General features: G+C 47.3%; 1 long non-coding RNA gene across 1 annotated transcript; it reads right to left on the reverse strand.

The window, feature by feature from the left end:
- Positions 1-11,727: 11,727 nt before the first annotated feature.
- Positions 11,728-12,282, reverse strand: LOC111067066. The gene is made up of 3 exons (XR_002607116.2): positions 12,094-12,282; positions 11,946-12,033; positions 11,728-11,883 (listed from the first exon to the last, which is right to left on the reverse strand). It is a non-coding gene; the product is annotated as an uncharacterized LOC111067066 (long non-coding RNA).
- Between the last annotated feature and the right edge of the window lie 2,795 nt (positions 12,283-15,077).

Below are 15,077 nucleotides of genomic sequence, written 5' to 3' on the forward strand. Positions count from 1 at the left end.
ACAGATCCCCTACAATCGTCTTACAACTGAGGAGCGCTGCTGCATGACGCGTCTTAGGCATAGCCACACATCTAGCCCTTATTTTGGGCTACCCTGCAGCTCTTTCCGTTTCAGTTTCTCATTGCAAGTATTTCCACATTGTTTTTGGCACTAATTAAATATTTACTGGGTACTCGCAGGGCTGTAGCACTCGACTGGTAACCCTTGGACATGTTTTTAGCTGCAATCTAGCTCAATCTATCTGCGTAGACATCTACATAGGTGGGGCTACGTGGGCCTGCTGCTGCTGCTGCTGCTGCTGCTGCTGATGCTCTTCTGCTCTGCTGCTTTGGTGTCGACGACACGTGTTCGCCTTTTTCGGGGGGCGACAACAGACGGACGGATGGACGGATGGGCGGATGGACGGACGGGTAGACAGACAGCTTTATTACACGAGTTATGAGCGAGACACAGAGGCGAAAGATTCATCTGCAGGATGCAGGATGCTGCATGCAGCATGCAGCAGGCGGATAGGTAGAGGTAGCCGTAGCCATAGCCATAGCCATAGCCGCACATTTACATGCATCAATATCTGTGCATCGCTGGGGCATCGTATCGTAGGTGGCCCCCCAAACGAATGGATGGATGGCATGGCATGGAATGGATGGATGGATGGATGGATGAATGGGTGTGTGGGTGTGTGTGGGTGTGTGGGGGTGTGTGGGGGTGTGGGGTGTGCGAATCCAGATTAATGTTTTGGGCCATTGCCAGCCCCGCTCTCGATTCGATCAATATTGAAGTGAATGCAAATTACAAAAACATCTTATTGAGATGCCAAAGCGAAAAACAGATGCCCATATAAAAACATACATATGTACATACATATGTGTGTGTGTGTGCGTGTGTGTGTGTTTAGGGTTTTTTCTACGCCCTAAGCTCATTATGGAAATTATCGAAAGGTAAACCCAATCCATGCCACGGGGGCACAATCCCTCTTCACAGTTTTAGTGGAAAACTGTTTTCGTTTTTTGGGGATAATCAGCTGGAAAATTCCCAAAGGGAATGCACTGGAATACCTTACACCCTTGACGCTGATAGGAGCTGGAAGATTCTTTCCATTTAAGGAAACATTTCCCTGGCATTTTTTGCCAGTGTTTCCCTTTCATTGATCTGTGGGCAGAAACTTTAATAAATCCAGAGCATAAATATGCAACCAAAATTCTGTTATTCTGTGGCACATCCAATGCTTAGGAAAAGCCAGCAATATATTTTGCGGGTGGGGGGGGGGGTAGGTTGCAAAAACAATCGCGGCATCGGCAGCGACAAAAATGAAATTTGTTATTATAATATTTTCATTCTGGTTGCGCGGGGCAACGGCAACGGCAGCCCATCAATGTTGCATACACCGTTGCAACGGATGATGCAACATGCATATGGATGCATCGATTTGTATGCTTTCAATGGGTAGTGGGGTAGTGGGGTAGTGGGGTGTGGGGGGACGGATCCACAAAATAAAATAGTCATTGATATGTTATTAAATATGGCGTCGGCTGTGCAAACAGTGAAACGCAGAGACAAACCCACAGGATACACAAAGAGACAAAGGGGAGGGGGGGCTGGGGGCAGAGAGGGACATACGTGCGAGTAAAATATATTTATGAATATGGCTATGAGTCCCACAGATACACTCGTATCTAGATACATTTCGCTTGGTTTGTCTGTGTCTCTCTGTGTGTGTGTTGTGTGTGTGTGTATGTGTGTGTGTGTTAGTGTGTGTGTGTGTGTGTGGCATTGTTTGCTTTGATTTTATTACGATTTTTGTGTTGATTTTGCTTTTATTACAATTCAATGCCGAATACTCGTACTCTCCCCAAATGCGAATACGAATGCGAATATGAATATTCATTGTGGGTTATTGCTGCTGCTGCTGCTCGTTTTGTTCGTTTGATGGCATATTTTTTTTGGGAGTGGGACAGAAATCAGAGAACCGCAAACACAAAATGCGCTTAGATCGACACAAAACAGAAAACAAAACAAAAAAACAACAGACACAATCAAAATCGAGCCAATAAAAATTTCATCATTTATTTATACACACACACACCCACAGCAACAAAGGCAACATCGTAAATATGATGATGTCTCTTCGGGCATACGAATATATATGTTTATGTATTGTATAGAAAGATATACGAATAGAAATACTCGCACTCGCATTCGCATGAGTTTTGTATCTCCCACTTAATGGTGATCCACTTAATGGAGGCGTGGCTGTTCCTCATGCTCGTTTTCCCTGCTTGGACTTTCGATACGTTTACTCGTATTTGCAGAACAGTTTTTATTGTTTATTGGCTCTGTTTCCATTTGATTTCGATTTGCTGCAGAAATTTCTCTTTTATCGTTAGCTGATTAACGAATTTTTGTATCTACAGAAAATATGTGAATTTTGATTGTTGTTTAAATGCTTTAAAGGATATAACTTAATGCCTATATCGATGAGAAATTCAACAATCAATTCGAGAGTCTGTGCAGCGCACTCTGATATTGGAGTAGATATTGGAATTATTTTCACTCACTTTTACCCTTAGAACACTGCTATTAATTTTGATTGTATTCTTTATCGGGACTTATGTATGTACATTCAGATAGTATATATGTATATTATGTGAATATATTACCAATATAAAAAATACCATTAATTCTCTGTTCTATTCCATTTGAAGTCACATCGTATCGATAATCGTGAATATCCATTCGATAAAATCTTCTGCAGCATTTATAATAATTACCAATCACCTCTCCTGCCCTTAGCTTTAATCATACCCTGCCTTTCCTTTCACATATCCCATGGATAAAATCGTAATTCTCTTCTCATTTTAAGGCACTTCTTTTCCTAATTTGATTCGTATTAGCTTCTATTATATATTTTACTTTTAGGCATCTGTGCTCTAGATATTCCTGTATATTTCCATCCATTCTTTTGGCTGTTCTCTTCTCATTTGCAGCCTTTACTACATATATTTTCGTTCCCTGAACATGATGAATATTTCGATCATTTTGCGCATCAACTCCTTCGATTATTTGACTTTGCCTTCCCGCCTTCCAGCCAGCCCCTCCTCTCCACATGCCGCACATTTATTGCTACGCGAGTGAGTGCAACGCGGAAGGATATCACATCCTTCGTTGTGTTTGTTTTGTGTTTAGCAGACAAACAGCAAAAATGAAAATCAACAAGAGATTTGTCCCTCCTCCAGCCTCCAGCCTCCAGCCTCCGCCATCCAAAATTCATCTTTTGTCTCTTGCTAAGAAAACAAAACAAAAAAATATGAAAATATATTACAAATAAATTTCTTATTACAAATTTTTCATTTATTTACCTTGGTTTTTTTTGTGTGCCTCTGGTTTATTATTTGTTTTGCCATTTGCTCCATATCCAACGACACGAAGGGAGGAGTGTTCAAGGATAAAGAAACGGAGCAAGGAAATAAAATGGTGAAGCAGCGAGGGAGTGCGGAAGTGGGGAAGAGCGGAAGAGCGGAAGTGGGAAGTCGAAACAGAAGAGCAAAAATACTCTCGTGTATGTGTGAAGCATTTAAAAGCTTTACAAACATTAAAATGTCTGTCTAACTGTGCCTGTATGCGTGCCTGTATGTGTGTGTGTGTGTGCTTATCGGCACCACACAAATAGCACACGTGTATGGGTGCGTGTCTATCTGTGCCTGAGTGTGTGCCTGTGTGTGTGTGTGTCTGTGTGTTTGCGCAAATCGTTAGAGCGAAGAGTTGTGTAAATATTTGTGTGAAAAATTTTTCGAAACGTGGATTAAAAACTTTTACCATGTTGCTTTGGTTACAGTTCGAGTGAGATAGCCGCTGCCGCTGCCGCCGACGCCACCGCCGTCGCACCGCTCCCCCTGATAGGTGGCTGCTCCACCATGGCCATAGAGCAGGAGGGGGGGGCTGTGCTGTGCTGGGCGCCTGGACTCCTGGGTTCCTGGGTTCCGGCAACTGCATTTAGTTGTCGTTTGTTGGTTAGTTTGTTGCCTCGCATATCTGCTATCTATTACAGATTTATTTTGAAAAATTTATTAGCATATTTATTTACTTTTTGGCCATCCCACACACATCCCCCGCCCCCAGCTCTCTCTCTCTCTCTCTCTCTCACCGCCTGTATCTATCCGCTATATTGTATCTATTTGCACGTGTGTTTGTGTGTTTGTCTGTGTCTGTGTGTGTGTGTGTGTGTGTTTGTGTTTGTTGTGTGTGCGGGTTTATATTTTGGTTATTTTTGGCATTACGCAATTTTTGGGCCACTGCTGCTCTGCCGTTGATAAGTTTTTGGCATTTGCATTGGCTAAATGATTACAAAAATGCAAAATGCAAAATGCAAAATGGAATATGAAAAATGAATGAATGAGTGGCTGCCCAGACGGCCGGAGCAGGAGTCCTTGTCCTTAAAGGGCTATTTTCATTGCCTTAAAGCACACAGAAATTGTTGGCAAAAACTGAGGGCATCCACGCCACAGCAGAAACGGAGTGCCAAAGAATTTAAATCGCTGGAAATTGTACGACCAAAACTACGGCTGAGCAGCCATCTACATGGACATGGGGACAGCTCCTTGGACTCCGTGGGAGGGCAATCACATATCCGGCACTTGTGTTCCATCTGCGATTTGCTGATCCGTTGCAATCGTAGCATAACCCATTCCATTCGCTTCGCTGGTCGGGCTCTGTTGAGCGTTGAGCGGGCTGCTGCCACTTGTCGGGTCCCCGACTGACCTGAAGGTAATGCCAAAGGGCCTGCGCTGCGGCTGGAGATCGCCGCTACGGGAATGCTCCATGGAGCCCAAGTGTGGCAGCTTGCAGAAGAGAAAGCACAGGCGAGGACTGAGCTGCAGCATCAATGGTTGCAATACTTTTACCCAGCCAAGAGTAAATGTACAAAATAATTTGAGATCTGTTTTCAGCAACACAAAGGTATGTTCAGTTCCCTTGGAGTGGGGGGTATACCCCACTCCCTACCGTACCCCTCCGTACCACTCCCAGTTCATTCAGCCTCCAGGGTATTCCCATGTACTTTCGTTAATATATATATATACACACATATCTAAACAATGCCCAATCTAAACTTTACCTATTTGCACTCCCAGAAGAGTGGCCAAGAGGCGAATGGCGAGTGGCACGCGGAGCCTGGGTAGTGGCGGAGAAAAGAGAAAAAATGTTGCACAACTTAAATTGCGGCAACTTTTTCCACTTTAAACAAGACAAGCAAGGGAGGGAGGGGGAAATGGGGCTACAGGGAGCTATAGGGGATGATGGGGGAGAACGCAAAAAAAGTGTGAAATTTTAAGTACTTGAAGTGCCGCTGGGGCAAAGTCACTTCCCCGGCCACTGCCGCTGCCACTGCCACACCTCCTGCAGAGCACACAAGCAAACACACACACACACACACACAGCAGCAGCTCTACACAGTGGCAGGACCCACGGAGAGACAGGCAGACAGACAGACAGACAGACAGAAAACAAGCAATACGTATTCATAACGCGTATACGCCATGTTGTTGTTGACAGCCATTTTGTAGATGATGCGCGCGCGCCCCCACTTAACAGAGAAGAGAAACAACAGCAGCAGCAGCACGAGGAGGAGAGAAAGAGAGAGAGAGAGAGAGGAGTCATGAGACAGATAGGGAGAGGGAGGGAACTCATTCCCCTATAGCAATCTGCATCCGCCTGATATTTCCCACTGTCTCTGGTCTCTGGGCACCACTCCATGCTACACTTCATGCCACACCACACCACACCACAGCACCCACCCCTCTACCTCTGCCTCTACCTCTGCCTCTACCTCTGCTACAAATTCAACGAGGCGTTCGTTTATTTGAGCAGCGCCACCTTTGCGTGGCAAAAGCTCATTTCAGGCTGGACCTACATCCTCCACCGCCAGGGCATGGGAAAGGTAGAGAGTCAGCCCCCCCCCCCCAACGCCCCGCCCCGCCGCGCCACGTCAGGGCACGTAAATAAACACAGCTCAAGCGAAATATATTGACGATGTTGAAGCGGAAGAGCATCATCATAGCGGTAATCATGTTACCTCAATTCGAAATGAATTCATAACTGAATTTTCGCATTTTCCTCACACTCAGCCGCACACACAAACCCACCCAGAAACACCCAGCCACCCGAGCCATCCATCCATCCATCCATCCATCCAAGCAGCGAATGTCACTGGCTAACCCCAAAAAAGCAACACAAACTGATGGCAAAACAACGTGGAGACGGGGGGATGAGTTCTGATGGAGTTCCGAGATAGAACCGTTTCCAGGATGTCATTTTGATGATGATGACGATGTAGCTGTGGATGGCGCAGGCACTGGCACTGGCACTGGCACTGGGACTCCTTCAATCGTTTGCCTGGCTTGCAGGGTTTCTCGCTGCCCAAATCATATTTTTAAAGCGGGACAAACGCGAGGCGTAGCCGGAAAAACAACAGCAAGTCTGAAATGAGTAGGAAAATGTATGGGCCGCCCAAAAGAGTCACACAAATAATTAAATACACTTCTGTTTGCATCGAAATAGTAGCCACAACAAAAATATATATCTATATCTATTATTTGTGGTTGCAAAAAAAGAAAACTTTGCACAGGATTCGTTGAGAAAGTTCTGTTCCTAGAATGTTTAATCATGAATGGAATAATTATTTATTCAATGGAAATAAAATAGATTTATTTACTTAATTAACATTTATGTGCTAATTACGGACTCCAAATGAACGATAAATACAGCAGAGAAAAGGAAGAATCGAATAGAAGAAAGAATAGAAGAAATAGAAGAAAGAATAGAATAGAAGTAGAAAAGAAAGAATAGAATTTGTACAACTCTGATAGTTCCAGGTGATGGTAAATATTAAGTGCTATAATTTTAGGGCATATTTTGGGATGATTTGGTATGGCAGAGGGAACTATAATTATGGCATAGAATCCTCTTACATATTTGTACATATTTCACCTTAACTTTTGCACAGTTAAATTACCCAAGGAACTTCTGCTCAGATCCTCAAAGCAAACAAAATTCTACTTCTCTTTTTGCCGCCCCCCCCCCCCGCCGCGCGCCGTTTATTCTTGGTTTAGTTTTTGTTTTTTTATTCTTAGTTGGAGATCAAAGTCCGCCATGCTATTCATTATAATCCCCATATATTCTCAACAAATACGTGGCAAACGTAATCCCACAGCTGTGTGACCTTTTCCAGGAGCTTCGGCATAAAACAAAAGCAAAAGCAAAAACAAAAACACAAAAAATGTAGAAAACTCGTTAACTGGCATTCCATTGCCGCTGCGCTGGATTGGCAGCCTCCGCTTCAGTGCCCCTCCTCGACTGGCTACTGGCGGACTGTGTCCGGGATTTGCAACTGCTGCTGCTGCTGCTGCTGCTGTTGCTGCTGTTGGGGCATTACGTATACGTTATCCGTGGTGTGGGTGAGGGCTGCGACATGATGATGAGCGTCGTCTGATGGGCCTCATGGCCTCGCTCTCGACATCTCGTTCCGTCCCTCCCCTGCGCTTCGTATAATGTATTTTGTCGTGTCTCCATCCGATCCCTGGCCTGGCCTGGCCTGGCCTGGCCTGCCCTCCTTCTAGGCATGCATTTTATCTTGTTGTCGTCATCCTTATTGCGCCCCCATCAGCCATCAGCCATCCCCACATCGCTGCACCCTTATCCATGATGGTCTTGGGCTTGGGCTTGGTCTTGGTCTTGGTTCTGGTGCCCCGTGCCCCGTGCACAGGATGTTGCTCGTTAAATTTTCTTTATGAAGTTAACTGTAAATGTCCCTGCTCGTATATTCAAGCTCCTGGTGCACCTCCCCTGCTGCTGCTGCTGCTGCTGCTGCTCCTCCTTCTTGCACTTCAATTTCATTTCGCGCAAAAATAAAATGGCGATAGAGAGAGACAGTCAAACAGTGAGAGAGAGGGACTGGCGGCAGCAGCAGCAGCAGCTGGGAGTAAAAAAAAAAAAATTACCCTATAATGCAATTTTTGCAGCTGCCTCGCAAATGTCGCCCAACCGCCCGCCCGCCCGCCCGCCCGCCTGTCGCGACTTCTTAAAGCTTTAAGGCGGCATCCGAAATTCGGATTCGAATGAACTTTCACCCGGCAACAACAAAAAACCAAAGGCAAAGGCAAAGATCGCTGGAGTGGGGGGCGCTGCGTTTTACACGTGCCATGAATTTCCCTCAATTTCCCAGCGACCGTCCGGAAAGCAAACGAAACAAAAACAACGAAATGCAAATATTTAAATTGCATTCGCGACAGTCGCCCTCTCCTGCCACACCGCACACACACACACAAACACGCACACGCACACACACCACACGCACACACACCTCTGCCACACTGGGCCCCAGCACCCGCACTCGCAGCCCGCCCCCCCGTGGCACAACATGCACCTTAAATCATTCGTTCTACAAACAGATAAATTATGTTCTACAAGAAAATTCGCTCCACAAAAGAAAAAAGAGAAACGAAACGAAACGAAAAGAAAAGAAAAGCGAAATGAATTGGTGGGGTGGAGTGGGGGTGTGGAATAGAAAGAAAGTCAGGGCAAGTGGTGGAAGGGGGTTATAAAGGAGCAAAACCCTCTCGAAAAAGTAGCTTTTGAAGTTGATTTGGCTGTGGGCTGTGCCAAGCGTAGGGAACCGCAGAACCGAAGCCGAACTAGTTCCCCACCGAACCCGGGGGGGGGGAAAGGAACACACAAAGAAGCTAACGAAATTTGCCAAGTGGAAGGGCAGAGAACTCTCATTGAGAGAGCAATGAAAGGAGCAGAAGGGCGAGAAGAACTAGCAGAAGTAGCGAACAAAAATATGAGCAGGAAAAGTGGAAGAAGGGGAAGGAGAAGCAGAAGAAGTAGTACGAAAAGAAGGAGCAGCAGAGGAAGAAAGCGTAGAAGGAGCAGAAGAAATCGTTGGGTGAACTGGAGGAAGTAGCGCCACAGCGCCACAGCGCCACAGCGCCACGGCGAAGAACTAGAAGTGTGGCCATGGAGAAATTGAATGAAAAAAAGGTGGACTATCATCGAAAAGGGAAAACCAAATGCGACAAAACGAATCATAAAATACACTCACATGCACACTGTTCACGTAGAACCAGTGTACGAATATATACATAATATATATGTATATATAATAATACATATACAATATATATGTATATGGCACCATTTAAGTTGCCAGCAAATTAATGAGCCCCATTGATAGCCCCATAATGATCAGATCATTGCCGGATCTTGGACAAGATCTGTGCCTACACAACACACACAGCAATCGGAATATGGAGAGTACCCTGGGTACCCCCCCCCTTTCCATTGTGTGCCCGGAACCACAGCCACCCGCACCCGCTCTGGCAGGAGGGTGTATCAGGAGGGTATCAGCAACAAACATGGCGCAAGAAGAAAAATGTGCACAAAGGCGTCTTAGCGGAGGCGTAGGAGTAGGAGTAGGAGTAGGAGTAGTAGTAGGATGGGGAATGTTGAATGAGATGGGGATTCAGATGGTAAATCGGAAAGGGTAGCGGGGGGTGGGGGGGGGGAGGGGGAGGGGGCGCCACAGCACTGCAAGTTTGTGTGGGCGAACGATGTTAAATGGGACAAAGAAAGACGCACAGACAGCGCACACAGCCCCGCAATGTGGAGTGGTGTGGAGGGGAGGGGAGGAGTCAGTTGGAGTCAGGGGAGGGATCAGAGAGCGGGGAAATAAGGAAGCCTGGCTGGACCCACAGATGGATATGGAATGGAGCCATGACACATTGTACAGTGGAATGAAATCAAAGGGAAATAAAAGGGAAATAAAAGGGAAATCAAAGGGAATAACTTTGACAAATAAATTATTATTGGAAGAACTTTGTTTCTGATTTCTATATGCCACAAATATGTTGTAATGATTCCATTTATTTATTCAAAATATATATGGGCACACAATTATTATTTAAACTTAAGTTAAATTTTATATTTATTTTATTTGACTTTAATATTAATTAATAACTTGAATTTTCATATTAATTTTAATTACTAATTTAATAATTAATTAAATATATATAATTTTATTAATTTTAAATTTCCATACAGCTTTTATAACACATTTTTGTTGCTTTCTAAAAAACGCCTAAAGTTTATACTAAAATAAAATCATTTTGTTTAGCGCTTTCCTTGCCAAAAATCTTCTCGTTCACCTCAATAAGTTATGGATGCTCCCTTTAGGTTTCTTCTCAGCCGCCTCCCACTGTGGCAGACACAATGTGTGGCATGGCATGGCATGGCATGGCATGGCACGCTGTGTGGCACTGTCGAATGCTTATTCTCAATGAAGGCGCCAAAAGAGGAAAATACGAAAAACACACACACACACACACACACATACACACAAAAGGAAAAACGAATCGAAAAACGGCAAAAAGGAAATGAAGCAAGAAAAATTACAATTCCCCGACATGGATGCTGTTGCTGTTGTTCTTGTTGTTATTGTTGTATGTTGCACGGATGGTGGGAGGGGGGAGAGTGGGGGAAGGATCTGGGATCTGGGATGTGAAGATGGAGATTGGTGCTGAATGTGGGGGGGGATCTGGGGGGGTTGGAATTGAGTTTTGGTGCGCAACGACAACAACGACGACGACGAGGACGACGACGAGGACGACGACGAGGACGAAGAATGAGCAAGTGGCACATGGCGGAGGGGTAAGGCGGACGGGGGGGGGGACGGGCGGTAGGCGACGCCATTTTGTATGCAGGTGAATTGGCAACGCAGCTGCCTTGCCTATCTCTCTCTGTGTGCGTGTGCGTGTGTGGTGTGTGTGTGTGTGTGTAATTTTTATCTGCCAACTTTTATCATTTTTTATTTTTATACACATTTTGTTTGCCTTTTACCCCCTGGAAGGAGGCGCCGAGTGGCGTGGAGTGTGATGTGTGGCTGGGGGGTGGTGGGGGTGTTGGTGGGGGTCGGGGGTTGCGTCAAGGTAAACGACGACGAAGGAAATGAATGCTGTAAGCAACGTGGGTTGGGGGAGCGGAGCAGTGGTTGGGGTTGGGGGCCCACACATATGTTTGCCACCATGCGTGTGTGTGTGTGTGTGAAAAGAAAAATTGCGTTCAACTTTGAATGAGTTTTCCCCACGCAAAAGCAAGGCAGGAGGAGCAGGAGGAGGTGGCAGGAGGCAGGAGGCAGGAGGCAGGAGGAGGTGGCAGGAGGAGAGAGCAAGCAGTAGATTGAAGGACGCACTTGCTCTGCTCTCAAGGCTAACAGCAGCACTACTCCATCCCCCACTCCACTCCCCCACTTCCACCCTATCTCCATTCCCATCTGCTATTCTCTCTCCACTCCACTCCACTCCCCTCCCCACCCCTACTCGCATCCAAAGGCAAACAAACAGCAACCAACAAGAAAAAGTGCCATTGTCATCGTTTTTATTGTTGTTTTGCCGAAAGAGAGAGCGACAGAGAGAGAGAGTGAGAGAGAGAGAAACACAATTACCTGTCGCTACACACACACACACACAAACACACACAGACACATAGAAGTGCGTTGGCAACTCTGGCAACCGTTTAATAGTCGCTTTAAGAGTTGCCAAAATGTAGGAATTCCGGGAGGACTCTGCTCTGTCTGGGCAGCACATCGAAGGATATGCCGAGTCCTGTCCTGAAACCCCTCCCTGCCCCCCAAGACACAAGTCCCCATTAACCCAAAAAAATAAATCATAGCAATCGCAGCTCTAAATGTTTATTTACTGTCTCCAGAGGAGAGCTGTTTTCTTCCCTGACACTGCGCTGGGGTCCTGTTGGATGTTAACTTCCTTCTTGCAGGCCATAAAGTACGGCAGTTGGAGGCAACCCTGGGTTACGAGCTCAGAAATATCATCCAGGATCCTGTGGAAGAATCATTGCATTCTCGCATGGGTCAGCAGCTGGCAAGTTTTGGCGGAACCTACCAGCAATCAGTCCCCACATCTCTGTACTGTGGTTGGACACCTCTGCCTCCGAATGCAGCCCCTTGCAGGTTCCTCGAACGCCATTGCACTGCAAAGAAACGACAATATGTAAGCAGGCGGCCACACTTTTTGTGGCCTGCTGTCATACTTTATGTGCAACTGGCAGCCAGGGAGCGCAGCATCGAGCAGGACCACCAACGCATTGTCACGGAGGATAAGAGCCATCCTCCTCCTCCTCCACTTCGATCTTCGATCTGCGAACTACTGTAGAGGAAAGCTGGCGCCGACACGGCCACCGATGGCCCGGTGGAATGCAATGTACGACCACTTGGCCACAGTGGCACGCTGCACTTGCGTCGCGGCAATCTTCAAATTTTTGTCATTAAAACTAACACATAATAAAACTTGGGAAATTAACCCATTTTGGGAACAAAAACGAACTGAACTGAACGGGCGGCGAAAGTAAACTGAACTGAGACATTTTCCACTGCGGGTTCCAAACAAATAAATGTCAAAAATGAATTTCATGGCCTGCCTGCAATCGATAAGTCGAGGCGCTGGGCAGCACTGGTTGCAGTTGCAGTCAGAGTTAGGTGCTGCCCAGGCGAGTTAGGTGCTGCACCAAGCCAAGCTGGCCACTCAAGCAAGCCAGAAGCCAGTGGAAGCCATTCCTGCCCGCGGGCGGACTTCAGGTAGCAAGGACCCCGCCGAATGTCTTCAAGGACTTCCACTGGCCTTCCGCTTGATTTGGGGTCCCCCTTCAGCTCTTCTTCCTGTCGTCTGTCGAATCACTTTTGCAACTTTTGCTCACAAAACAAAGCCCCAGAGGGCGGAGAGACAGGAAGGACAGGGGGAGACAGGGGGTGAGACAGCAAAGGAAAGAGTTTGAGGATAACGAAAACTCATTGCGAAACCATTTTTGGACAAGCGCCTGCGGCTGTGTTTTGCCAAAAACTCACAAAATAGAAAATGGCAAATAGAAAATGGAAATTCTCTCCCCACACCAGAGTCAGAGTCTTCCGTTTTAAGATTTATTTAAGCTCAAACAGCGAACCAGCGGAATAGGAGCAGCCATCCACCTGGACATGGGGACAACTCCTTGGACTCCGTGGGAGGACAATCACATATCCGGCACTTGTGTTCCATCTGCGATTTGTTGATCCGTTGCAATCGTAGCATAACCCATTCCATTCGCTTCGCTGGTGGCACAGTGTTTGCTGTTTGTCAACGCACAGGCGGGCTCTGTTGAGCGTTGAGCGGGATGCTGCCACTTGTCGGGTCCCCGACTGACCTGAAGGTAAATGCCAAAGGGCTGCGAGGCGACGCCCTGCTGCTGCTGCTGCTGTGCCTCTATTTGCAGAGTCGCCGCTACGTGCCTGGCGTGGCATGGACTGGAGTGGAATGCTGAAGTGAAGTGTGTTGCCACAGCAGCTGTGTGGCAGCTTGCAGCCACTCCAATCCTGGCCTCTGTTTCGCTGCTCACTGGCCAAGGTGCGAGAGAACTTTCCACAACAATCTGTGGGACCTTCGATCCACTCGAATGGGTTTCCTCCATCAATCAGTTGCGCTGCGAAGGCGCCTCTATGGAGGAGGAGGAGGAGGAGGGCAACTTTCCATTTCCATTCAAGATTCAACTGATTTTCCATTTATTTTTGCGTTTTGATTTGATTTTGTTGTGTGGTGTGTGTGTGTGTTTGTTTGGGGGGGGGGGGGTTAATTGGCTTATCAGAAGTGTTTCCATGGCCCTGCCCTCGAAATTGCTGGCACTTGTCTCTGTCTCTGTCTCTGTCTCCGTCGCTGGCTGTGGAACTGGATCCGTTTTCCGTTTTCCGCTTACCAGCATCCCGCTTTCCGCTTTCCGTTCTCTGCCGCTCTCTGCCGCTGCCTGTGGCCCGATTTCCGTTTCCCGTTTATTCCATTCAGCGTTATCCCCTCCACCTCCCCCTCCCCCTTGCCACGTTTCCGCCGCTCCGTTGACTTTGGCATTTGGCAATTGCATTTAGCGCCAAATCAAATCGTCTGATAATCACGTTACAAAAGCCAAATGCGCTGAAATTAAAGACAAGGAACCCCCCACCGACCCGACCCGACCCGTCCCGTACCGTTGCGCGGCAGGGGCCACACGGCAGGGCGGCACAAGGCAGAAGGCGTGCCATGTTGCTGCAGGGGGGTAAGTGGGAGGTATTTGCAACAGTATTACAGTACGGCGAATGCGAATACGAATACGAGTACGAGGACATCGAGTACTCGAGAGTTGTCGATGGCAGGCGGTTGACGGTGACGGTGACGGTGACAGGTCAACCCCAAAACAGCTCAAAACACCAGTCACGAGCCAACGTCTCTCTCTCTCTCTGCGTATCCCTCATGGCCCTGGCTGTGGGCTTTGGGTTTTTGGGCCTGCTGTGATTTTCGGGCCAAGCCTCCCGCTGGGATCAGAGAGATGCGCCGCTAAAGTCCAAAGCATCCCAGCAGCAGCATCCTTCGCATCCTTCGCCTGTCGCTTGTCGCGCTTGGCTTTGACATGGTGGCCTGGCCCTTCCTTTACACTGGAATCCCCACCCCCCCACACACACACACACACACACACACACACCCAATTCTCATTCTCATACCAGTCGATGGGTCGGTCGGTTGGTCTGTCGGTTGGTTGGTTGTTTGTTTTGCCGCACAGGGACATGTGCAACACTCCGGGGCATACACTCCATACCACACCATACCGTACGAGTTGTATGTGTACATATGCCATTCACTTTTTCGAGTGTGTATTTCACGGCCCGTCGAGCCGAGTTCCCATTTACCATCCACCACCCCAAAACCCACCCAACCAACCTTGAAACGAGTCCTCAGTCCGCCCGTCCGCCCGTCCGCCTGTCCGTCCGTCCACCCCTGAAAATGTGGATCTGTGCTCGGAACCAAATAAAGAAAAAAAAGGGAACTATTTTGTTTGTATTTAGATTGCATTACTAAGCAAATTGCGGAAAAATTAGCGGCTGATTTGGGGATCATCTAATTATACAGCGAGCGAGAAGCCCACAGCGAGAAGAGGGGCAGGGAGAGTACAGACCAGATGCACAGTGCATGAGGCAGGAGGCAGGAGGCATGCGGCACGAGGCATGCGGCATGAGGGTGGGC

This window comes from Drosophila obscura, unplaced genomic scaffold (assembly GCF_018151105.1).
Source record: "Drosophila obscura isolate BZ-5 IFL unplaced genomic scaffold, ASM1815110v1 contig_73, whole genome shotgun sequence".
Classification (NCBI taxonomy): Eukaryota; Metazoa; Arthropoda; class Insecta; order Diptera; family Drosophilidae; genus Drosophila; species Drosophila obscura.